The sequence below is a fragment of the Macaca nemestrina genome, chromosome 4, assembly GCF_043159975.1.
Source record: "Macaca nemestrina isolate mMacNem1 chromosome 4, mMacNem.hap1, whole genome shotgun sequence".
In the NCBI taxonomy this organism is placed as follows: Eukaryota; Metazoa; Chordata; class Mammalia; order Primates; family Cercopithecidae; genus Macaca; species Macaca nemestrina.
In genome coordinates this window covers 64,853,057-64,877,651 of record NC_092128.1, presented here as the reverse complement: position 1 = coordinate 64,877,651, position 24,595 = coordinate 64,853,057, and the positions used below count along the sequence as shown (strand labels likewise).

General features: G+C 35.6%; 1 pseudogene; it reads left to right on the top strand.

The window, feature by feature from the left end:
* Positions 1 to 24,063: 24,063 nt before the first annotated feature.
* LOC112425514 (dynein light chain 1, cytoplasmic-like) lies at positions 24,064 to 24,339 on the top strand (annotated as a pseudogene).
* The last annotated feature ends 256 nt before the right edge of the window (positions 24,340 to 24,595 follow it).

Genomic DNA, 24,595 nt, shown 5'->3' with positions numbered 1-24,595 from the left:
TTCTTTCTTTCTTTCTTTCTTTCTTTCTTTCTTTCTTTCTTTGCCTTCCTTACTTCACTCCTTCACTTCTTTCTTTCTTTCTTTCTTTCTTTCTTTCTTTCTTTCTTTCTTTCTTTCTTTCTTTCTTTCTTTCTTTCTTTCTTTCTTTCTTTCTTTGCCTTCCTTCACTCCTTCACTTCTTTCTTTCTTTCTTTCTTTCTTTCTTTCTTTCTTTCTTTCTTTCTTTCTTTCTTTCTTTCTTTCTTTCCTTTTTTCTTTTCTTTCTTTCTTTTCCTTCCTTCCTTCACTCCTTCACTACTTTATTTCTCCCTCTTTCTTTCTTTCTTTCTTTCTTTCTTTCTTTCTTTCTTTCTTTCTTTCTTTCTTTCTTTCTTCTTTCTTTTCTTTCCTTCCTTTCTTCCTTCACTCCTTCACTCCTTCCCTCCCTCCTTCCTTCCTTTATTTTCTTTCTTTCTTTCTTTCTTTCTTTCTTTCTTTCTTTCTTTCTTTCTTTCTTTTTCTTTCTTTTTCTTTCTTTCTTTCTTTCTTTCTTTCTTTCTTTCTTTCTTTCTTTCTTTCTTTCTTTCTTTCTTTCTTTTTCTCTCTTTTTCTTTCCTTCTCTTTCTTTCTTTCTTTCTTTCTTTCTTTCTTTCTTTCTTTCTTTCTTTCTTTCTTTCTCTTTCTTCTTCTCTCTCTTCTCTCTCTCTCGCTCTCTCTCCCCCCCCTCCCCCCATCCCCCTCTCTCCTTCTGACAGGGTCTGACTCTGTCACCCAGGCTGTGGTGTGGTGGTGCAATCACAAACCACTGCGATTGTGACCTCCCAGGTTCAAGAAATCTTCCCATCTCAGCCTCCTCAGGAGCTGGGACTGCAGGTGCACTCTACCACACCAGGGTAATTTTTGTATTTTTTTGTAGAGAAGTGTTTTGTCACGTTGCCCAGGCTGACTTTGAACTCCTGGACTCAAGCAGTCTGCCTGCCTGGGTCTCTCAAATTGCTAGGATTGCAGACATGAGCACCATTTATTTCATGCTGAGGCGAAATAAATCTTTAGAGTATGACTTGGCCTACAAAATATTTTATCAATTAAGGGGATGAAAAGAAGGATGATGTGGTTTACAAAGAGAAAAATGTAATAAAAAAACTTGCACATTTATGCGATATAAATGTGAGACAACTATATTAATACTTACAATTCTGTTTATGAAAAAAATTAAGTATCATAATAATGGAGATGTGGCTTTTCATGTCTCTCTTTTCCTTTAGCCAGATTAAAATGTTTCTTCCTTCAAGCAAACACATTTAAAATGCCTGTGCACTTATTTGATTCAGTTGAGCTTAATTTTCTGCATTTTCTTGTGTCATATATTACTGAAATATTTTTATCAAAAGTCAAAGAGCAACAAGTAAGGTCCTGTATCAGTTATTAGTTGCTGTGAAACAGACTGTAAAAGCTTAGTGGTTGAAAACAACAACACTCATTTATTTTGTTAATTAATCTGTGATTATAGCAAGACTCCAGAGTAGTCTAATTTCTGGTCCATGTAGCATCACTTAGGCTGGCTCTGAGGTCCGAAAGATCTTATTCAAAGATAGTTTATTCACATGGCTGGCAAGTTAATACCAGCTATTGATTTGGAACCCAACTGAGGTCATAGTTCCTTTCTAACTGTGCCTCTGCATTTGTTCTGGGCTTCTTTGCAGCATTGCGGATGAATCCTAAGAGTTAGTGTTTCAAGACAGTCAGTAAGAAGCTGTAATGCCTTTTATGACCTAATCTCAGATGTTATATTGCATTACCTCTGCCATATTCTTTTAGTCAAGGAAATCACAAAGACCCACCTATGTTTAAGGTGAAAGGATATGAACTTCATCTTCTGATGGGGCAATGGAAGGGATCCTGATGAACAGGAGGGACAAGAAATACTCTGTAGCCATTTAGTAAAGTATAATTTTCCACAGGTACCTTAGATACCTCAAAATCAACTGATCTAGAACTTTCACTGATTATGTCCCCATACATTTCCCCCTCCCCGATATACAGACTTATTCCTGCTTTTCAAATTTAGTTACTGAAATCACTATCTGCCAATTTACATTTAGTAACAGACAAATAAAAATTTTAAATTTTTAACAACTAGAACTGCACAGGCCCTGATCCATCAGAATGAGAACCAGCCGTAAACAGCCATTAAAACTGCACGGGTAGCTATCAGTTGAATATTAGCTCTGCTTATATAAAATAATTTGCTTGAGAGTTTGTATATTTATTTTATAAATATTTAGTATTATTATAAATAAAAAAATTGACTTCCATTCTATAATGTCTGCATACTTTGGCCATTAAATTGACAATCAATTTATTAACAACTACATGGTAGTGAGACTGAAATGATCCATTTAATTTAAAACCATGAATGAAACCAAATAATCTGTATCCCAATATGCCAGGGATGATTTGTAAAAACATTGCAATATGTATTCCACATAAATTATTATATAAGAGCATGTAATATATAGACATAGAATTGTTTAATGAAACTTTTAAGTTGGCAATTAAATTTTTTATCATTTATATAGTAATATATTCCTCATCATTTTTTATGCTATATTTCTCTAAAATGATTACTATATTTAATTATAATAATGTACTATAAATTATTTGACAAATTTCCTACTTTGAATATTTGTTATTTCTTATTTTTTACTATAATCAATAAAAATGTGATAGTTATCCTAGTATATATTTATTCATTTCTTCCTCCATGGAATTCTCTAGAAGTAGAATTATCATTTGGACACAAGGTAAGGCTACTAACTAGTAATGTTGTAGATAAATATGGCCAACTGACTTTTCATAAAAGTTGTATCAATTTAGACTTCCATTGTACATGTATGATGACAGTTTCCCTAGAGCTTCTACAACATAGTCGTTATTTTCATTTTCTAATACCTAAAAATACTAGTGACATGCCCAGGATCACAGGGATTATAGTTATATTGCTGATTGTATTATAAATATAAGTATGAAAATAAATTAAAATAATTAGTACTATTTTTATATTTAAATATCAATTTTAATTTTCTCAACAATTAAATTGTCTCGAGTAATATGATATATAATAATCTTAAAAATTAAAATGATTTATTTTACCATTAGTTTGAAATCTTTTACTTTTATACAAAAGTCTGATTTAAATTATTACTTCCCCAAAGCATATACTGTATTTTACATATTCTGGCTGCTTTTGTTCTTTTAATGATATGTGCTTAAGCTTATTTATGGAATTATGAGAATACAGCATATTTCAGTGGAAACTAAATTTCCCCAAAACTCAGAAGGCTGAGGTCTCGTGTTACATCTGTCACTTACTGGTTGTATAGCTTTCTGTAAATTAGGACATTTATAGATCTTAAATATCTAATTTGTGGAGATTGAACTAAGTGATCCCTGATATCATTTATGAGTTTTAGAGATAAAAATCTCAGTAGTCATTTGTTTAGTTTACAGATGAAAAGACTACTTTGTGGAAGAAAGTGTTGGTATTGTTACAACTCCGCCTTGACATAAATTCCTAGATGAAGTATTTGTAATTGCTCCGCATTTTTCTAATACTATTTAATTTAAAATAATTGTTGTCCTACCGTGGATTATAAATGGACTTAAATCTCGGGAATAAATCTTAAAATTTCACAAACAATATGTCTGCTCCTGATTGTTATTATTTGTTAATGACTTAAAACAGGCCAGGAAACACATTAGGTGACATATAATCCCCACAGCAGTCTTGTATGGCAGCAGTAGAAGCTAAGAGTTTTGACAAAAGTGCACAGCTGGCTAGTAACTAGCTCAAAATAGTTTTGACTGATTCCAAGGACTACAATTTGTCATAGTCCCTAGACACATGTTTTACACTAGAATCCGATTAAATAAACATTTGAATAGGTCTAAAAACTTCATAAACATTTTATAAAAAAGTATTCGACACAGTCAATGCCTTACACTCATGTAATAACAACTGAGAATACAGCATATTTCAATGAAACTAAATTTCCCCGAAACTCAGGAGGCCGAGGTTTTATGTTACATCTGTCACTTACCGGTTGTACAGCTTTCTGTAAATTAGGACATTTATAGATCTTAAATATCTAATTTGTGGAGATTGAACTAAGTGATCCCTGATATCATTTTAGTTTTAACATTCCTCTATTTAACAATCAATAAATAAAGTTGAAATTAGAAATAAATTCCATTTTGAATTACCTATTCACCTAACCTAATAAGCCTTCAAAGTGGCTTTACAATTCATTTACACATAATATATAATCCCTATTTAAGTGAAGCATTTCCCTGACATCAATAAAATCTCACCTGTAGTCTCTATAACCAGAGTAGAAATCATAGTTCATAAGGAAATATTTACTTCTATTTTCTATACTTATTTCCCTTAGTAAAATAATGTGTAGATGGTGGAAACATGGTTTATAAAATGCAGCAAACTGGAAAATTTCATTTCAAATGCTGGTATAGGACCAACATAAAAGAAGAAATAAATATAGAAATGAATGTTTTTAGTTGGCTACATGAGGTCTCTAAATAATATTTTCAGTTGAAACAGAAGAAAAACAACCAAATAGTACCAAGTATTTTATTACCATTGGCTAAAGCAAAAGCAAACAGAAAAAAATGGAAATTATTGTATATCCAGTAACAATAATCCAATACCACAGTATGAAAAATGTAAGTTTCTTAATAGATTAGTAATTCTTTGCTCAAAGATTTTTGTCATTTTGTTTTATGGCCATTGTGGTTTTACTAAATTTTAATTACAAATCAGTAAGCTACTTACAGTTTTTTTAATATTTAAAGATAAAAACGTGTTTTATAATTTTAAATCAATTTTAATATTGAAGTTATTTCCTTTTGCAAAATTGAGAAATGTCTAAAAATTCCTTTATCAAGATTGTTTTAATAATTACATTTTATTTTTCTCTAACATAACAGAAAAAAATAATAAGCATATTAAATTTCAGGAAAAAAAGTTGTGTATTAAAAAGTGAGAGGTAAAGAAATTAAAGTAGAATTTGACAATTTTGTTATTTTTAGTTTTTAAAATTATAATTCTTATTTTAGGTTCAGGGATACATTTGCAAGTTTGTTATATAGACAAATGGTGTGTCATGGGGGTTTGATGTACAGATTAATTCACACTCAATTAATAACACAATACTCAGTAGACAGTTTTTCAGCTCCTCTCCCTCCTCCCATCCTCCATCCTCAAGTAGGCCCAGAGGTCTGTTGCTCTCCTCTTTGTGTCCATGTGTTCTAATTGGTTAGCTCTCACTTATAAGTGAGAACATATAGTAGTTGGTTTTCTGTTCCTGTATTAGTTTGCTAAGGATAATGGCCTCCAGCTCCAACCATGTTTCTATAAAAGACATGATCTTATTTATTTTTATGGCTACGTAGTATTCCATGATGCATATGTACCACATTCTCTTTATCCACTTTATCATTAATGGGCATTTAGGTTGATTCCATGTTTTTGCTATTGCGAATAGTGCTGCAATGAACATATGTGATCATATATCTTTATGATAGAGGAATTTATATTCTTTTAGGTATATACCTGTAATAGGATTCTGTAGAGAGACAGGAATAATAGGACTGATGTATATACGAAAGGGAGTTTATTAAGGAGTATTGACTCACACAATCACAAGGTGAAGTCCCACAATAGGCCGTCTGCAAGCTGAGGAGCAAGGAAGTCAGTCCTAGTCTCAAATCCTCAAAAGTAGGGAAGCCGACAGTGCAACCTTCAGTTAGTGGCTAAAGGCCTGAGAGCCCCTGGCAAATGGGTCCAAGAGTCCAAAAACTGAAGGACTTAGAGTCAGATGTTTGAAGGCAGGAAGCATCCAACACGGGAGAAAGATGGAGGCAAGAAGACTTAGCCAGTCTAGTCCTTCCATGTTTCTCTGCCTGCTTGTATACCAGCCGTGCTGGTAGTTGATTAGATGGTGCCCACCCAGGTTGAGAGTGAGTCTGCCTCTTCCAGTCTACTGACTCAAATGTTGATCTCTGTGGCAACACTCTCTCAGACAGACTCAGGAACAATACTTTGCATCCTTCAATCCAATCAAATTGACTCTCAATATTAACCATCATAACACCCAGTAATGGGATTGCTGGATCAAGTTTCAGGTTCTTTGAGGAAACATCACGCTGAGTTCCACAATGGCTACCTTAATTTACACTACCACGAGCACTGTGTGTGTTCCCTTTTCTCTGCAACTCCACCAGCACCCGTTTTTGTTGTTGTTGTTGTTGTTGTTGTTGTTGACTCTTGGTAATAGCCATTCTGACTGGTATGAAATGGTATGTCAGTGTGGTTTTGATTTCCATTTCTTGAATGATTCATAATGTTGAGCTTTTTTTTTTTTTTCATATGCTTACTGGCTGCATGTGTGTCTTCTTTTGAAAAATGTCTGTTAATGTCCTTTGCCTACTTTCTAATGGAGTTGTTTGTTTTTTGCTTGTGAACTTGTTTCTTATACCTTCTGGATATTAGACCTTTGTGGGACTGGTAGTGTGCAAATATTTTCTCCCCTTCTGTAGGTTGTCTGATTACTCTATTGATAGTTTATGGTGTGCTTGTTCAGAAGCTCTTTAGTTTAATTAGGTATCATTTGTCAATTTTTGTTTTTGTTGCAATTACTTTTGGCAACTTTGTCATGAAATCTTTGCCTAGTCCTATATCCAGAATGGTGTTTCCTAGGTTATCTTTCAGGGTTTTTACAGTTTTAAGTTTTACATTTAAGTCTTTCATACATCTTGAGTTGATTTTTTTGTATGGTGTAAAGAAGGGGTTCAATTTCAGACTTCTGCATATGGCTAGCAGGTTATTTCAGCAAAATGTATTGAAATGGAAGTCCTTTCCCCATTGCTGGTTTTTGTTGACTTTGTCAGAGATCAATTGGTTATAGGTGGGCAGCAATATTACTGGACTCTCTAGTCTGTTTCATTGCTCTGTCTGTTTTTGTACAAGTCCATTCTCTTTTGATTACTGTATCCTTGTAATATAGTTTGAAGTCAGTTAACATGATGTCTCTAGCTGTGTTATTTTCACTTGGCATTGTCTTGGCTATTTGGGCTCTTTTTTAGTTCCATATGAATTTTAAAATAGTTTTTTTTCTAATTCTGCGAATAATATAATTTTTAGTTTGATAGGAATAGCATTGGATCCATAAACTGCTTTGGGCCATATGGCCATTTTAACAATATTCCTTCTTCCTATGAATGAGCATGGAATGTTTTCCCATTTGTATTGTTGTCTCTGATTTCTTTCAGCAGTGGTTTATAATTCTCGTTGTAGAAATCTTTCACCTCTCTGGGCAGCTGTATTCCTCTCTTCATATTTCACATATTTCACTCTTTTCGTGACAATTGTGAATTAAATTGAGTTCCTGATTTGGTCTCAGTGTGGATGTCATTGGTTTGTAGGAATACTACTGATTTCTGTGTGTTGGTTTTGTATTCTGAACCTTTGCTGAAGGTTTTATGTTGTCTTTTTTTTTTTTTTTCTTTCAGATCAAAGAGCTTTTGAGTAAAGACTATAGGTTTGTCTAGATATAGAATTGAATTGTGTCATCTGCAAACAGGGATAGTTTGACTTCCTCTCTTCCTATTTGGTGCCTTTTATTATTCCTCTTGCCTGATTGATCTGGCCAGGACTTCCAGTACTATGTTGAACAGGAGTGGTGATAGAGGACATTCTTATTTTGTCCTGGTTTTCAAGAGGAATGCTTTTAGTCTTTGCCCATTCAGTATGATGTTAGCTGTGAGTTTTTCATAGATGGCTCCTATTATTTTGAGATATCATTCTTCAATGCCTAGTTATTGAGGGTTTTTACTACAGAAAGATGTTGAATGTTAGAGAAAGACATTTCTTTATCTATTGAACTAATTGTGTGGTTTTTGGTTTTAGTTCTGTTTACATGATAAACATACTTATTGATTTGCATATGTTGCACCAAACTTGCTTCCAAGGAATAAAGGCTACCTGATTGTAATGGATTAGCTTTTTGATGTGCTACTGAGTTTGTTTTATCGGTATTTTGTTGAGGATTTTAGTTTGCATCTGTATTCCTCAAGGGTATTGGCCTGATGTTTGATTTTGACCATTTTATAAATTAAGATAGTTTTATGACAAACATTTGATCATTAAAACACCACAATTTTAAAAATACTTATTTTAGATTAGTTATCTATGTTAAAAAATATTTTAAAAACACTATTTCAGATTATTTCACTAATTAAAATCAAATGCAGAATTTGGATCAAGCTTTGCATAATCCTTTTTACCTGGAAATTTTATTCCATTTTACCATTAACATTTCCCCTAAATAGTTCACCTGATAATTTAAGAATATCAACTCATAATTTAGAAGAATTAAGTTTGTGTCATCATGTGTCAATGCAGTTATTAGAAACTAGCATTATTGCTAAAACGATATTCAGATATACTTATGGTTACTGCTCTTTTAAGTCATAAGATTGACATACATGCACCTGCCAGCTGAGTGTCCTTTGTGCCGTTGTTGTGACCCTTCATATCACTTCTCATAATGTAAATCAGATTGTCACCACTCTTTACTTGCTATGTAATAAATATATTAAAATTATGCTCACATCTTTGAACAGATTATAAAAGCTTTGTAAACATTCCTTTTGTCTGTAAAGATTTTTTGTGTATATGTGATTGTGTATGTGTGTGTGTGTGCATATGTGTGTGTGAGAGAGAGAGAGAATGAGAGAGACAGAAAAAGAGCGACAGGAAGAGACAAAGTGAGACATGAAGGAGAGAGAAAAATTCCAAACATCTGGAATAGTACTTGACATGTGACATATTTGTGATTAATAGATATATTATGTCTCTTTAGAAAAATTTAATACTATGAATGCTTGTTCGTTTACGATAATAATATCATAAAATCCCTTTAAAATGTAAATATTTACTTTCAAACAAATAATTACAAAATTATTTTTAACAATTCTGGCATATTCTATCTCTAAATTGATTTTTCAATTTTGCTTTTTTTATTATTTTCAGTTTGAAAGCTGTCATTTTTTATACCAGATCTTATTTTTATACCAGATCTTAGTTTCTTTTTTATTTATTTATTTATTTTTAATTATACTTTAAGTTCTAGGGTACATGTGCATAACATGCAGGTTTGGTACATATGTATACTTGTGCCATGTTGGTGTGCTGCACCCATCAACTCATCAGCACCCATCAACCAGTCATTTACATGAGGTATAACTCCCAATGAAATCCCTCCCCACGTCCCCCTCCCGATAATAGGCCCTGGTGTGTGATGTTCCCCTTCCCGAGTCCAAGTGATCTCATTCTTCAGTTCCCACCTATGAGTGAGAACATGAGGTGTTTGGTTTTCTGTTCTTGCGATAGTTTGCTGAAAATGATGGTTTCCAGCAGCATCCATGTCCCTACAAAGGACACAAACTCATCTTTTTTTATGGCTGCATAGTATTCCAAGGTGTATATGTGCCACATTTTCTTAATCCAGTCTGTCACTGATGGGTTGATTCCAAGTCTTTGCTATTGTGAATAGTGCCGCAATGAACATACGTGTGCATGTGTCTTTATAGCAGCATGATTTATAATCCTTTGGGTATATACCAAGTAATGGGATGGCTGGGTTATATGGTACTTCTAGATCTAGATCTAGATCCTTGAGGAGTCGCCATACTGTTTTCCATAATGGTTGAACTAGTTTACAATCCCACCAACAGTGTAAAAGTGTTCCTATTTCTCCACATCCTCTCCAGCACCTGTTGTTTCCTGATGTTTTAATGATTGCCATTCTAACTGGTGTGAGATGGTATCTCATTGTGGTTTTGATTTGCATTTCTCTGATGGCCAGTGACGATGAGCATTTTTTCATGTGTCTGTTGGCTGTATGAATGTCTTCTTTTGAGAAATGTCTGTTCATATCCTTTGCCCACTTTTTGACGGGGTTGTTTGTTTTTTTTTCTTGTAAATTTGTTTGAGTTCTTTGTAGGTTCTGGATATTAGCCCTTTGTCAGATGAGTAGATTGCAAACATTTTCTCCCATTCTGTAGGTTGCCTGTTCACTCTGATGGTAGTTTCTTTTGCTGTGCAGAAGTTCTTTAGTTTAATTAGATCCCATTTGTCAATTTTGGCTTTTGTTGCCATTGCTTTTGGTGTTTTAGACATGAAGTCCTTGCCCATGCCTATGTCCTGAATGGTGTTACCTAGGTTTTTTTCTAGGGTTTTTATGGTATTAGGTCTAACATTTAAGTCTCGAATCCATCTTGAATTAATTTTTGTATAAGGAGTAAGGAAAGAATCCAGTTTCAGCTTTCTACTTATGGCTAGCCAATTTTCCCAGCACTATTTATTAAATAGGGAATCCTTTCCCCATTTCTTGTTTTTCTCAGGTTTATCAAAGATCAGATGGCTGTAGATGTGTGGTATTATTTCTGAGGGTTCTGTTCTGTTCCATTGGTCTATATCTCTGTTTTGGTACCAGTACCATGATGTTTTGGTTACTGTAGCCTTGTAGTATAGTTTGAAGTCAGGTAGCGTGATGCCTCCAGCTTTGTTCTTTTGACTTAGGATTGTCTTGGCAATGCGGGCCCTTTTTTGGTCCCATATGAACTTTAAAGCAGTTTTTTCCAATTCTGTGAAGAAACTCATTGGTACCTTGATGGGGATGGCATTGAATCTATAAATTACCTTGGGCAGTATGGCCATTTTCACAATATTGATTCTTCCTATCCTTGAGGATGGTATGTTCTTCCATTTGTTTGTGTCCTCTTTTATTTCACTGAGCAGTGGTTTGTAGTTCTCCTTGAAGAGGTCCTTTACATCCCTTGTAAGTTGGATTCCTAGGTATTTTATTGTCTTGAAGCAATTGTGAATGGAAGTTCATTCATGATTTGGCTCTCTGTTTGTCTGTTACTGGTGTATAAGAATGCTTGTGATTTTTGCACATTGATTTTGTATCCTGAGACTTTGCTGAAGTTGCTTATCAGCTTAAGGAGATTTTGGGCTGAGACGATGGGGTTTTCTAAATATACAATCATGTCATCTGCAAAGAGGGACAGTTTGACTTCTTCTTTTCCTAACTGAATACCCTTTATTTCTTTCTCTTGCCTGATTGCCCTAGCCAGAACTTCCAACACTATGTTGAATAGGAGTGGAGAGAGACGGCATCCCTGTCTTCTGCCATTTTTCAAAGGGAATTTTTCCAGTTTTTGCCCATTCAGTATGATATTGGCTGTGGGTTTGTCATAAATAGCTCTTATTATTTTGAGATACGTTCCATCAATACCGAATTTATTGAGAGTTTTTAGCATGAAGGGCTGTTGAATTTTGTCAAAAGCCTTTTCTGCATCTATTGAGATAATCATGTGGTTTTTGTCTTTGGTTCTGTTTATATGCTGGATTATGTTTATTGATTTGCATATGTTGAACCAGCCTTGCATCCCAGGGATGAAGCCCACTTGATCATGGTGGATAAGCTTTTTAATGTGCTGCTGGATTCGGTTTGCCAGTATTTTATTGAGGATTTTTGCATCGATGTTCATCAGGGATATTGGTCTAAAATTCTCTTTTTTTGTTGTGTCTCTGCCAGGCTTTGGTATCAGGATGATGTTGGCCTCATAAAATGAGTTAAGGAGGATTCCCTCTTTTTCTATTGATTGGAATAGTTTCAGAAGGAATGGTACCAGCTCCTCCTTGTACCTCTGGTAGAATTCGGCTGTGAATCCATCTGGTCCTGGATTTTTTTTGGTTGGTAGGCTATTAATTATTGCCTCAATTTCAGAGCCTGCTATTGGTCTATTCAAGAATTCAGCTTCTTCCTTGTTTAGTCTTGGGAGAGTGTAAGTGTCCAGGAAATTATCCATTTCTTCTAGATTTTCTAGTTTATTTGCGTAGAGGTGTTTATAGTATTCTCTGATGGTAGTTTGTATTTCTGTGGGGTCGGTGGTGATATCCCCTTTATCATTTTTTATTGCATCTATTTGATTCTTCTCTCTTTTCTTCTTTATTAGTCTTGCTTGCGGTCTATCAATTTTGTTGATCTTTTCAAAAAACCAACTCCTGGATTCCCTGATTTTTTGGAGGGTTTTTTGTGTCTCTATCTCCTTCAGTTCTGCTCTGATCTTAGTTATTTCTTGCCTTCTGCTAGCTTTTGAATGTGTTTGCTCTTGCTTCTCTAGTTCTTTTAATTGTGATGTTAGAGTGTCAATTTTAGATCTTTCCTGCTTTCTCTTGTGAGCATTTAGTGCTATAAATTTCCCTCTACACACTGCTTTAAATGTGTCCCAGAGATTCTGGTATGTTGTATCTTTGTTCTCATTGGTTTCAAGAACATCTTTATTTCTGCCTTCATTTCGTTATGTACCCAGTAGTCATTCAGGAGCAGGTTGTTCAGTTTCCATGTAGTTGAGCAGTTTTGATTGAGTTTCTTAGTCCTGAGTTCTAGTTTGATTGCACTGTGGTCTGGGAGACAGTTTGTTATAATTTCTGTTTTTGTACATTTGCTGAGGAGTGCTTTATTTCCAATTATGTGGTCAACTTTGGAATAAGTGTGATGTGGTGCTGAGTAGAATGTATATTCTGTTGATTTGGGGTGGAGAGTTCTGTAGATGTCTATTAGGTCTGCTTGCTGCAGAGATGAGTTCAATTCCTGGATATCCTTGTTAACTTTCTGTCTCGTTGATCTGTCTAATGTTGACAGTGGAGTGTTGAAGTCTCCCATTATTATTGTATGGGAGTCTAAGTCTCTTTGTAAGTCTCTAAGGACTTGCTTTATGAATCTGGGTGCTCCTGTATTGGGTGCATATATTTTTAGGATAGTTAGCTCTTCCTGTTGAATTGATCCCTTTACCATTATGTAATGGCCTTCTTTGTCTCTTTTGATCTTTGATGGTTTAAAGTCTGTTTTATCAGAGACTAGGATTGCAACCCCTGCTTTTTTTTGTTCTCCATTTGCTTGGTAGATCTTCCTCCATCCCTTTATTTTGAGCCTATGTATGTCTCCGTGTGTGAGATGGCTCTCCTGAATACAGCAGACTGATGGGTCTTGACTCTTTATCCAGTTTGCCAGTCTGTGTCTTTTAATTGGAGCATTTAGTCCATTTACATTTAAGGTTATGATTGTTATGTGTGAACTTGATCCTGCCATTATGATATTAACTGGTTATTTTGCTCGTTAGTTGATGCAGTTTATTCCTAGCCTCAATGGTCTTTACATTTTGGCATGTTTTTGCAATGGCTGGTACCAGTTGTTCCTTTCCATGTTTAGTGCTTCCTTCAGGGTCTCTTGTAAGGCATGCCTGGTGGTGACAAAATCTCTAAGCATTTGCTTATCTGTAAAGGATTTTATTTCTCCTTCACTTATGAAACTTAGTTTGGCTGGATATGAAATTCTGGGTTTAAAATTCTTTTCTTTAAGAATGTTGAATATTGGCCCCCACTCTCTTCTGGCTTGGAGAGTTTCTGCCAAGAGATCTGCTATTAGTCTGATGGGCTTCCCTTTGTGGGTAACCCGACCTTTCTCTCTGGCTGCCCTTAAGAGTTTTTCCTTCATTTCAACTTTGGTGAATCTGGCAATTATTTGTCTTGGAGTTGCTCTTCTCAAGGAGTATCTTTGTGGCGTTCTCTGTATTTCCTGAATTTGAATGTTGGCCTGCCCTACTAGGTTGGGGAAGTTCTCCTGGATGATATCCTGAAGAGTGTTTTCCAACTTGGTTCCATTTTCCCCCTCACTTTCAGTCACCCCAATCAGACGTAGATTTGGTCTTTTTACATAATCCCATACTTCTTGCAGGCTTTGTTCATTTCTTTTTCTTCTTTTTTCTTTAGATTTCTCTTCTTGCTTCATTTCATTCATTTGATCCTCAATCGCTGATACTCTTTCTTCCAGTTGATCGAGTCAGTTACTGAAGCTTGTGCATTTGTCACGTATTTCTTGTGTCATGGTTTTCATCTCTGTCAGTTCGTTTATGGCCTTCTCTGCATTAATTATTCTAGTTATCAATTCTTCCACTCTTTTTTCAAGATATTTAGTTTCTTTGCGCTGGGTACGTAATTCCTCCTTTAGCTCTGAGAAGTTTGATGGACTGAAGCCTTCTTCTCTCATCTCGTCGAAGTCATTCTCCATCCAGCTTTGATCCATTGCTGGCGATGAGCTGCGTTCCTTTGGATGGGGAGATGTGCTCTTATTTTTTGAATTTCCAGCTTTTCTGCCCTGCTTTTTCCCCATCTTTTTGGTTTTATCTGCCTCTAGTCTTTGATGACGGTGACGTACTGATGGGGTTTTGGTGTGGGTGTCATTCCTGTTTGTTAGTTTTCCTTCTAACAGTCAGGACCCTCAGCTGTAGGTCTGTTGGAGATTGCTTGAGGTCCACTCCAGACCCTGTTTGCCTGGGTATCAGCAGCAGAGGCTGCAGAAGAAAGAATATTGCTGAACAGCGAGTGTACCTGTCTGATTCTTGCTTTGGAAGCTTCCTCTCAGGGGTGTACTCCACCGTGTGAGGTGTGGGGTGTCAGTCTGCCCCTAGTGGGGGATGTCTCCCAGTTAGGCTACTCAGGGGTCAGGAACCCACTTGAGCAGGCAGTCTGTCCGTTCTCAAATCTCAGCCTCCATGTTGGGAGATCCACTGCTCTCTTCAAAGCTGTCAGACAGAGTCGTTTGCGTCTGCAGAGGTTTCTGCTGCTTTTTCTTTGTTGTTGTTGTTGTTGTTGTTTAGCTGTGCCCTGTCCCCAGAGGTGGAGTCTCCAGAGACAGGCAGGCCTCCTTGAGCTGCTGTGAGCTCCACCCAGTTCGAGCTTCCCAGCGGCTTTGTTTACCTACTTAAGCCTCAGCAATGGCGGGCACCCCTCCCCCAGCCTCGCTGCTGCCTTGCCGTTAGATCACAGACTGCTGTACTAGCAATGAGGGAGGCTCCGTGGGCGTGGGACCCTCCCGGCCAGGTGTGGGATATAATCTCCTGGTCTGCCCATTTGCTACAACCCTTGGTAAAGCACAGTATTTGGGTGGGAGTTACCCGATTTTCCAGGTGTTGTGTGTCTCAGTTCCCCTGGCTAGGAAAAGGGATTCCCTTCCCCCTTGCACTTCCCAGGTGAGGCGATGCCTCACCCTGCTTCAGCTCTCGCTGGTTGGGCTGCAGCAGCTGACCAGCACCGATTGTCCGGCACTCCCTAGTGAGATGAACCCAGTACCTCAGTTGAAAATGCAGAAATCACCTGTCTTCTGTGTCACTGGCACTGGGAGCTGTAGACTGGAGCTGTTCCTATTCGGCCATCTTGCTCCGCCCCCCCTTATTTTTCTTATGAATTAAATTTAGCAATTAAAATTATAGAAAGAAGTCCTACCAGGTCATGGGTTCCTGTGCTTTCCAAATATTAATACATAACTCACTATTTTGTAGATTGAAATATAAATATTGTCTAAAACATATAGAGGGCTTAGATATTTTAAAATATCTTTTTACTGATTTAGTAATACTTTGATAATAAATGATGCTATCTCCTCTCTAAGTGTGACACCTGTGACACCTGTGAAATGATTTGAGTCACTTTTTTCCTTGAGTTTGAAAAATTCTTAGTATCATCACGTAGAGATTTTTATTGCTTATGAATAAAATTCATTTTTAGCTTGTTGCTCATAGATTTTTTTTACTTTATTATGGCTGCTTTCTAAAAAATACTTTAGGATATTCTCAAGGCATAAACATAACTTTTAAAACTTGATTTTTTGGGCGAGGAGGGGGTGGCTCAAGCCTGTAATCCCAGCACTTTGGGAGGCCAAGACGGGTGGATCACGAGGTCAGGAGATCAAGACCATCCTGCCTAACACAGTGAAACCCCGTCTCTACTAAAAAATACAAAAAACTAGCCAGGCGAGGTGGTGGGTGCCTGTAGTCCCAGCTACTGGGGAGGCTGAGGCAAGAGAATGGCATGAACCCGGGAGGTGGAGCTTGCAGTGAGCTGAGATCCAGCCACTGCACTCCAGCCTGGGCGACAGAGCGAGACTCCATCTCAAAAAAAAAAAAAACAAAAAAAAACAAAAAAAAAACTTGATTTTCTGAATTAAAAACTATTGAAATAAATGAAACAAGATGAGAATTTGTTTTCCTCTGCAGGCAAAAGCAGTCTGAACGATAGTTATTGCATGTGGGGCTTTTTAAACTAAAAGAACACACATATTCTTATTTATAAAATGAAACTATATAAAACATCTCACTTCCTGAAACCATTTTTACACTGGATTTAGCCAAACTACAGAAATGTCAAGAATTCATTATACGTTTTTTAAAGGGTCATCTCTTTTGTCCTATTTTGCAACTGTCTAAAATATTATCTCTAAAGTTGTGCATTACAAGTAAGACTATTATCTTAGGCTTTTCAGTCCTAAGGTTCAAGTCAAAATGATATTTTTAGTACAATGGTGAAATGTATTTTAACTCAGATTCTTCTATTCCAGGCCAGCTGGCATACGTGAGGGAAAAGCTAAAAACATAAATCTATCATTTGCAATTGGTATAATCACCATCCTTGGCATAGCAAAGTCTTCATTAAACATGTTTGTAGATTTATCCTTTCATACACCTTAAATTAATTGCCTTCCATTGGGATTTAAAACTAAATATGGAGAGATTGCCCTGGTCTTTGCATACCAAGTCATATTTTAAGAAAATATCTTGTTTCTTTATGTCTGGGTGAATTTTAGATCTGTTTTCTGTTCAATAGAAGTTTCATGATGACTTTTATATATGAAACCATTTTTCATCAGGCCACATTATAATGGAGGGTATAAACATATTTCCATTAAAAGTAATAAATATACTTTCTTATTTTCATATATATTCAGTATTAAATGAATTATACTTTAATTCCAACCCCAATTATACTTTAATTCCAACCCCAATTATATTTTAATTACAAACTCCAACAAAGTTTCACATAGGATTTTTTTTTTTTCTGTTAATACAAAGATATGCTACATCTAATACCAAATGGAGAACTTTTCTTCTTCAACTCCAGTTACCCTTGGGAATATCTAGGGAACCCTTTGCTCCCTGGGAATCTATTTTGTTCATCCATTTAACTTAGTCAACAAATATTTATTGAGTACTCACTCTGTGTCAGAACTTTTTATTTTATCTGTATGTAACACTGAATAAAACAGACAGAAATCCCTGATTTCTTATATTGTAGTGCATCCTACATTCTAGTAGAAAATAAACATTTGCAAATAAATAAGTTTTGCTTATAAGATAAACACCCACACACAGGCTATTAGCAACTATGAAGAGAAATAAAGCATAAAATAGAAAGAGAATCAGTTCGTAGGACAAAGTAGCTATGCTTTTCATCTTTTTGGGTGTCAAAGGTGCTAATATTGACTTTCTTAATTATTAATTGCATAGTAATGGGGGCATAACATTAATTGATAGTTACCAGGCAGTTACTCGCTGTGTTTATCTTAAATAGTCATGATTTACCTGGAAAAGATGGAGTGTGCCACTAGGTTCTAAATTCCAAAAGATGGAAACGTTTTTTCTGTTTTATTTACCACAATATTTCTAGCATACATACAATTATGCTGGTCATATCTTAAATATAGAATAGGCATATAGGTTGAGTGAATGAACTAATGTGAAGGATGAAAACTACAAAAACTGAAATTTTGTCTGGTTCTATAGATTCTTCCTCTATATATTCTGGTATATCTATCACCAGAAATATTCTGTAGTAGTTATCGCCACAGACTTCATCTGGCAGCAGCACCACCACTATTTTATAAATGAAATCGACTCCTCACAGTACCAAAAGCATGATTATATTTTCTGGAATCAGTTATTCAGAATAGTATAAAATAATATTGTGGATACACAGAAATAGCCATGTGAGTTGAGCCCCTAAAACCAGGATGAATCAATTTCTTCACTTTCGATATTACTAGCAAGAATTATTGAATTTTAATTAAAGCATAACTTAGAATCTAATCAAAGAATGTGTCAGTTAATCAACTGTTAGGAGACAATTCTACATGAATCTTTTGCATTTCTATACATCTTGCAAGAAGTCCTGATAGCCTGTATCCTGGACAATCTTGTCAAGGATATTTATACTGTGAAGAACCTTGGAAGGGAGAAAAAGTGTCTCTCTCTTGAGCAGAGTGTTTCCCCCATTTTATTGTATTGTCAAGCATAATAAAGATAACATCCCCTTCAAAGGCCAAGATCAGGCAGGTTTGCAATTCATTATAAAAGACTCAGATTCTCTAAGCTCGACATTTCTCAACTGTGACACCAACCTACTACCTATGAGACATCCACCTACACCTATTTGTGTCACCCCTGCAGGACATGCAGAGTGGTGAGAGCCAACACAAACATAAAGTTCATACTATTTGCTGTGCCAGGAGTAATATGTGACCACGAGTCTTCTGTCTTTGTCAGCAATGACTTAGGGTAAATGCTCAGATGCTTCACAGTTTTCGATACCAATATTTCTATTTAATAAAAATTTAAGCAAATTGCTTCTTCTATATCTAATAGTGATAGAATTAAGTTCCAAAAGCACCAACTTGTGTGGTCAGTCAATGATATTTCATTTCATTCCAAGGTCTTCAGACAAACTGACTTTTAAAAACAATTTAAGGCCGGGCGCGGTGGCTCAAGCCTGTAATCCCAGCACTTTGGGAGGCCGAGGCGGGCGGATCACAAGGTCAGGAGATCGAGACCACAGTGAAACCCCGTCTCTACTAAAAATACAAAAAATTAGCCGGGCGCAGTGGCGGGCGCCTGTAGTCCCAGCTACTCAGGAGGCTGAGGCAGGAGAATGGCGGGAACCCGGGAGGCGGAGCTTGCAGTGAGCCGAGATCGCGCCACTGCACTCCAGCCTGGGCAACAGCGTGAGACTCCGTCTCAAAAAAAAAGAAAAAAAAAAAAAAAAGAAAAAAAAATAAAAATAAAAACAATTTAAGAACTTTCTGTCTACTAATTGTTAGCAACAAAGATCATTCCATGTAGTAGGTATTTTATAGACAGTCCTGTAGCTCATGCAAGATACAGTCAATTTATTTAATTTATCTTATAGTTCACATTAATTTTAGTTCAGTTACATTACATTTTACTTCAGGTTAAAAAATTTACTATTGGTTAAAACAATTACCCAAAACAGAATTGTGTCTGCAATATACATACTGTAGTGGGTTTTTAAAAAATATCTTTATGATTTGTTAAAGAAATAATTGGGTAGAAAATAGGAAGTAATCAGCTGGGATATAAATAAAATTTAAAGAAGCTACAGATGCAGTGCAAGGGAGGCAACATTAGTTGGTGATAGCTTTGCAGCACGTGTGTTGTTAACTTAGGTCAGAGAGACTAGACGTGAATATTACACACTCAGAGAATGATGGGACTTGTATTAGTCTGTTTTCATGCTGCTGATAAAGACATATGAAAGACTGGGCAATTTACAAAAGAAAGAGATTTAATTGGACTTACAGTTCCATGTGGCTGGGGAAGCCTCACAATCATGGTGAAAGGCAAGGAGGAGCGAGTCCCATCTTACATGGATGGCAACAAGCAAAGAGGAAATAAGGGAGATGCAAAAGCAGAAAGCCCTGATAAAACCGTCAGCTTTCATAAGACATATTCATCACCAGGAGAACAGTATGGGGGAAACCGCCCCCATGATTCAATTATCTCCCACCAGTTCCCTCCCACAATACATGGGCATTATGGGAGTACAGTTCAAGAGGAGATTTGGGTGAGGACACAACGAAACCATATCAGGACTCCTGTCTGTCTTAAACTCAGCCACAAGGACAGGTGGAGTTGCCACTTAAATAACAGGGACAATGCCAAGGGCTTTATCTCTATTTCTTAAAATAGTAGTATAAACTAAGTCATAATAGTCATTATGTATTGGATTCAGAATAAAGTCTGAGATCTTATCAAGTCACTTAAATGGAAATCATAGCAATCCTTAGATTATTATCATTTCAATAAAGAGCTTGTTACGGTGCTTATTTATACAATAAGTGTTGAATCAATTTTACATACTTATCTATATAATTTTTACATATCTATGACCATCCTTTCTCTATATTAATTAGATATAAAATCATAGATGCTTAACTCTGTCCCCTTATTGAAGGAGAAGAAAATAAAGCTTAATTCCATTAACAAATTCAGCAAGGTCACTATCAGGACTAAGCATTGAACCAAGATTCGTGATTTCATACACCACAGCCAGTCCAGCTGGACAAACAGGATCTGAATTTGGGTAGAATAGTAACTGGTAATAAATAGGACAAATTCAGTCAAAGACAATTAGTGAATGTTTTAACAGATAAGTAGGGAAGTTTGACATAGGATCAATAAGCTTCAAAGATCTAGACAAGTGAATAGTGTCAGTGGGCCCAACAGCAGGCTTCAAGATTCCAGTGTTGGGACAGGATTTTGAGGGCACATTGTTAAGGTTTTAAGAAATACTGGTAAGGACAGGGTGAGATTCAAATCTTAGAGGAAGGTATAAGTGTCCCAGGTAAAGTAGATTATCAAGACAAGAGCTGACAAAATTAACTAACTAGTTTATACTGGTAGCTATATACTAGTTTATACTAGCCAACAAAAGAAGTGTTGAGGCAAATATTTTGTTTTAAGAATGATGGACTTGTGTATTCAGGTAGTCAGACAAAGTAGACTTTTTTGCAAAGTGACTGGATATTGAAATTGCTTAGCTACTGAAATTGAAATGTTTTCACCTCACAAAATATAGGGGCAAAGTTAAGACAGATAAATTGTAAATTTATGTTTGCCCATGGTATAATTTAAGGAACGTGAGAACTTAGAGTCCAATAAAACCCTATGACTGTTTTATTTACTTGCCAATTTTAAAAACCATTTGAGTCTTAATGGTTTAATATAGATTGACAGAATTTTGTCGAGGGAGGAAAATGTATTCATGAAATGTGATTCTAAGATTTGTAATCCAATATCTTATAGGACTTATTGTCTTAGACTTATTCCACTATCGAAAGTATGAAAATCCAAATTGTTTTTCCCTTCATTGAAGACAATGCTCAAGGCAAATACTTGTTTCTACCCAGCACTTGATTCTAAATCGTACTTGGGTTTCTACCTTTGTAAGCTGGGCCAAATCACATACTATTCTCTAGGGCCTTTCTTGAAGTTTTACTTTAGGGTGCTAACTAGAGACAGATACAGTGGTAGTTTTTTGTGTATTTTCCCTGGGATTATACCATAATCTTTTTCTTCTAGATCATATAAATTCTACTGATAAATGATTAATAACAGCATATAAGATAGAAAGAAGTAGAGAAACTCTAAGCCAGCCTAGGATTTTTGCTATTGTTGTTGGCCTCCACTCTCGTTTTTGCTGATCATTCAGGGGAGAGGTGAATGCTTACATTATTAAGAAAATAATAAAATAATAATAATACTAAAACCTCACACCTTGTTTTTCCATAGAAACCACATAGGAGAAAGGGATACCAAATATGTATCACACAAGAGAGAGCCAAGAAAAGAAAGTAAATTCACACTCAATATTTTCTTATAATTCTATTATTAGTATCACTAGAAGCTCAATTGTGTGGACCAGTGACTTCATAAAGTGTCCCAAGGACTCTGTATAAGAACCTTTGAATATCAGGACTCTTTCAGAGCATTTTTTCTCCTTACTGGTAGAATGTTGGAAAACTTGATGTCCCCGGAGGCTAAAAAATGTTAACAGCAGTATAAAAGCCAAATTTAAAAAAGGGCCAGAGGCAAATACGACACAAGTAATTATAGGCCAACTTTCCACCAAAGATTATTCCCAGTTGGTCATAAAGTTGAGTTTTTCTTAGTTATGTCAGTTAATCAAAGCATTTAAATGCACTTTCTTTCACGACATCAAAACCAACTCATTCATGTGGAACCTATGCATTATTTTGTGTCTGATTAATATCTACCATTTAGCATTTTAATTTTACTTTTTAATAAATATAGCAAAAAGTCTACCTGTAAACATTATAAAGTGCTATTTGTTTGCCATATATATATATATATATATATATATATATATATATATATATGATCTCCTTGAACAGCAGCTGTTAAAAAATGGAAAATTACGTTGAGTTCATTCATGGACATTACCTTAAAAGGTCTATGTTTCCATTTGCTAAGATGTAAGGCTTCTCAAAAAATCCTTCCAAGAAATACGCTATAAAAGCATTCTAATGCATAATGATGCCATACCCAATCTTAAGAGTCTTGGCTAGCAAACAAATGAGAAGCTTCAATTCTGCCAAAAAGTGATTAAGAAGCACATGCTAGGGTCTTATGTCTAGATATTTTTCACTCAGATATTATTCATCATGTCATAGCCAAATAATTCACAGTTTGCCAATCCTCCACACCTATTCCAGGTGACATAGAGAAAAATCATCTGAAATACTCTACTTGATTAATTTTGAAAGTCTGATCCAAAGTTATTAGACTTTGCAGTTTTCTAGTTTTTTATATTTTATTAAATCTTATTGTATAACATCTCATTTTGTAGAACAGAAACATAAAATACAAGGCAGTGTTTCTCATAAATATTTTTGTGTCTCCCTTTCATGGAGATTTGGGTTGTCTTTGAGATGGATAGAAACCACACAAATTTATATTCTTGTTTTTGCACTTGCAGGTAATCTTTGTAAGAAATATAACTCTCCTGAGTCTGTTTCATGGTCTTTGAAATAAAAATAATGCTATTTCTTAATTCATCAAATTGTTATGAATATATTAGATAAACATGTAAAGTGCTAAGCACATAAGCAGATTCAATACAATTAGCTATAGAAATTAATATCAGTTAGCTCAATGTTTTCAACGTGACATTAGTCTCTCTCCCAGTTTTGCTGGCTTGTTAAAATGTGACCCCAAATTTATCATTCTCTGTACATTAATTGTATACTGTTTTTCACCTCAGATACATTGCCTTTTCAAACAATTTAAAATAGGGGTCAAAAGAAACTATGCTGGGCTTCCTGAAAGATATGTATTCGTCCATCTTCTTTAAAAGAATGTTTTATAATATTTGTTCATTTCAGTTTCTCAATATGATTTTATAAATGATTTTAAAAAGGACTCTCAACAAATATTTTTAGAAAACATTGGTTTGATTGAACTTTATAACCTTCATAAATAATTTTTTCAATACTCATAGCAAATTAAACTTATGTAATGGTCTCCGAAATTTTACTTCGGTTGAAAAATCTGAGCACAGATATTGTGTTCAAAATCCATGATCAAGCTTTAATTTATAAGCATAACCCTAACCAACTTTGCCTCTCCCAGAAAATGTTGAGTCTATTCAATTGCTCAGTTTAGGATAATTCTTACTTCTTCCTCTATCATATCCAAATTATTAGCATTTTCACTGCGATTCCTGCTCTGAACAAGTATACGTCTTTCCACTTCCACTGTTTTCATTTTATTTCAAGCAAGCTTTATCTTTTCTTTAGATCACTTTATTAGTCTAAATTTGGGTTTTCCTATATTGACTCTGGCTTTCCTCCTGTTTATTTGCCACAGTACAGAAATAGAATTGTTTTCAAAACACACATTTAATCATGTCTTTTTATTTCTTTACTTTTTTCATCTGCAACAGATTTATTTTTTAAAGGAAGGGATTTTGAGAGAAAAAAACGTGGGGCAGAATATGGAATAGAAAATAATTACAAACATAGGCTATTCTGCTAATTGTTTCATAACCACCACAAACTAGTACAGAGAATGCCCTGTACAAAACACAGCAAAGGTTCAAACAACGAGGTGTTCCCTTAGCAAGCCTGAAAATTTCAGTCTCTGGTATTTGGAATTTAGGCTGCCGTCCTTGTTTTTCGATGGATCACTAGGTGTGTGGCTCCACGGCTTCGGTAGCCACGGCAGCTCCAGCGGGGCCTGAGGGGTGCTCGCACCTTCCCTGAAATACCCTTGCAGTTCTCCATGGTAACCATGTGCGACCGAAAGGCCGTGATCGAAAATGCGGACATGATGGAAGAGATGCAATAGGACACAGTGGAGTGCACTACTCAGGCACTGGATTAAAACAACGTAGAGAACATAGAGGACATTGAGGCTCATATCAAGAAGGAATTTGACAAGAAGTACAATCCCACCTGGCATTGCATGGTGGGGAGGAACTATGGTAGTTACCTGACACATGAAACCAAACACTTCATCTACTTCTACCTGGGCTAAGTGGCCATTCTTCTGTTCAAATCTGGTTAAAATCATGTCATTAAAATAAATAAATAAATAAATAAATAAATAAATAAATAAATAAATAAATAAATATCTATTGCTCCCTTTTCTTATTAAAATGAGCTGCAACATTTTTTATGTTACCTACATTATTTGGACTCTACCTCCCTCCCTATTCTCTCTCTCTCTTGGTTGCTGTTGTGATCTGAATATGTCCCCCAAAATTCATATGTTGAAACCTAAACAACAATATAATAGTATTAAGAAGTGAGGCATTTAGGAG